Source organism: Octopus bimaculoides, chromosome 8 (genome assembly GCF_046866305.1).
Source record: "Octopus bimaculoides isolate indiv1 chromosome 8, ASM4686630v1, whole genome shotgun sequence".
In the NCBI taxonomy this organism is placed as follows: Eukaryota; Metazoa; Mollusca; class Cephalopoda; order Octopoda; family Octopodidae; genus Octopus; species Octopus bimaculoides.
In genome coordinates, this window is record NC_142935.1 from 66,073,968 (window position 1) to 66,076,787 (window position 2,820).

Below are 2,820 nucleotides of genomic sequence, written 5' to 3' on the forward strand. Positions count from 1 at the left end.
TTGATGGCAAAGACAAAGAAGCCTGATTCATGAGGATATATATACATATATATATATATATATATATATATATATATATATATACGTGTGTGTGTGTGTGTGTCTGTGTGTGTGTGTGTATAAACCTACTAGGAAATGGAGATGTGGCGTTCAATCATATACTAACATAAATAAAATGTGTTTATATAAACATATATATATATATATATATATATATATATATATATATATATATATGTATATGTATATATATATATATATATGTATATGTATATATATATATATATATATGTATATGTATATATATATATATATATATATATATATATATATATATATATATATATATATATATATATATATATATATATATATATATATATATATATATATATATATATATATATATATATATATATATATATATATATATATATATATATATATATATATATATATATATATACATACATGTGTGTGGGGAATTAGCTCAGATGGTAGAGCGCTCGCTTAGCATGCGAGAGGTACCGAGATCGATACCCGGATTCTCCAACCTCCCGTTTTCTAATAGAAGCTTATTTTTATCACGGTGGTGCACCAGCATGACAGCAGCCACTTGGCTGAAACACATAAATAAATAAATAAATATGTATATATATATATATATATATATATATGCATATATGGTAAAGGACGTCACAAAACGTAAACGATATGAAATACGAAGATAAACTTGGGTATGCGAACAACAAGAAAAATAATTGGAAAACAAGACAAGTAACATAAAGAACGACCCTTCATTAGTTGTCTGCTGTCCATCTCGTTAGATGAACTCTGTTTCGCTCGGATTTAATGCATGTTGTTAGCTAGTATCCGTAGGTTAAGGCTTAAGGAAGTGGCAATACAATCGTTGTCAACGATAATATTAACGGTGTATTCACTTTTCCGTCTCTATTGTTGGAGCATTTTGTCGTTAAATGCACGAAATGAGAAGTAGATGTTTTATGGAAATGACAGGTTAAGAAACACACGTTGCAATCATACGGTTTTGGGTTCAGTTCCACTTGCGTCCTGTACTATATCATCGGATAGACTGATGCCTATTAAAAGAATTCGGTAGAGACGATAGAAACAGGAAATGGAATGCACGAGAAAGTGTATTACTCACAACGAGACGTTTCTAAACACTGTACATCGATCCCTCGCGGTCGGGAAAATGTACAGCTACTTGTGGTGCATCTCTCGGGATAGAGTCGTTTCATTAGGTGACTTAATACGAGGTATCTCGTTAGATGAACTCTGTTTCGCTCGGATTTAATGCATGTTGTTAGCTAGTATCCGTAGGTTAAGGCTTAAGGAAGTGGCAATACAATCGTTGTCAACGATAATATTAACGGTGTATTCACTTTTCCGTCTCTATTGTTGGGTTTATACTCAAGGTACAGTGAGGATTCCCTGAGGTTGATCCAGTGACAATTGGGCAATTACATTTGGATGACGCTACGTAGCGATAGAAAATTGACGTACTTTATCGACGTACTACTAGGATCATATCTAACACTTAAATATTTACTTGTGTGTGTGAGTGTGTGTGTTTGTGTATGTGTGTGTTTGTGTATGTGTGTGTGTGTGTGTGTGTGTGTGTGTGTGTGTGTGTGTGTGTGTGTGTGTGTGTGTGTGTAACTCCTACCGAATGTGTTGAGTGCCTCTTTCATTCTTGTCACATATATAATATATATATATGCATATTACGTGGCCATGTCCAGGCGATGAGATGTTGTTACACATCGCTGATGACAACACACTTTTTGCATCGTTTTAACATTCAAATAACGCCACCCTATTAGTTGTGCAAACAGACCAACATTCCTCTCTGCTCAAAAGAGAGACTGCAGCAACGTGAGATTAAGTGTTGTACTCAAGAACGCAGCGCGCCGCGTAATCAGTGAATCGAACCCGCGATCTACCGATCATGAGTGCAAGGACGTAACCACTTGTACACACACCTTCACAATACACACACAAATATATGCATATGCATGTATATAGATGTATATAGATAGATAGATAGAGAGAGAGAAAGAGAGAGAGAGAGAGAGAGAGAGAGAGAGAGATGTGTATGTGCATGTGTGTATATCTATGTGTGAGTGATTGTGTGTTTATGCATATATAAAGAGGGAGAGGCAGAGAGTTCTCTATTATTTAAAAGCCAACAGAAGACCTTAATGTAAATTTAAGTTTTAACATTACTATAATGTAGGTAAACATCACATCAATGTCTGAATGATCTTTTGATCTATGTATGTATGGCCACATCGATAGCGTTCACTTGTTGTGCAACCCATTATCTCCTATTATACGTGTGTCAGCATTAATGGATTATTGTTTTTAATTTGAGAAAACACTTTTATATTTTTAATTTTGGTATAAAAATATTTATCCCTATCAGTAGGGAATCTTACTTAACAGTGGAGTAACAAAATTTCGCAAGATTTCATGTAAAAATGCAGCAATGCTTCTTTCGATATCTTCCATACTATTGATGTCTGACGAGGAATGTAGCAGGTACATAGGGACAGATGACAATCTTTCCTTGGATGGTATTTATCACAAAACCTCCCTAACCGATAAATGATATCACCAGGAAAAAGTAAATATTCTCCTCAGAGCCTTCTGCAATTTTATTGCTCTCCCTCAATTCGTATATGTATTTAGTACTCTTCAGTGGAAGAAAAGTGCGGTGTTTAATACTTAAGCCCAAACATTATTGATCCAAATCACGAATTGTTACATGAACAATGATAAAAGGCAGCTTTTAGA

General features: G+C 33.9%; 1 non-coding gene across 1 annotated transcript; it reads left to right on the forward strand.

Annotated features, from left to right (window-relative positions):
• Positions 1 to 479: 479 nt before the first annotated feature.
• Trnaa-agc (transfer RNA alanine (anticodon AGC)) lies at positions 480 to 552 on the forward strand. The gene has a single exon. It is a non-coding gene; the product is annotated as a tRNA-Ala (tRNA).
• Positions 553 to 2,820: the final 2,268 nt, after the last annotated feature.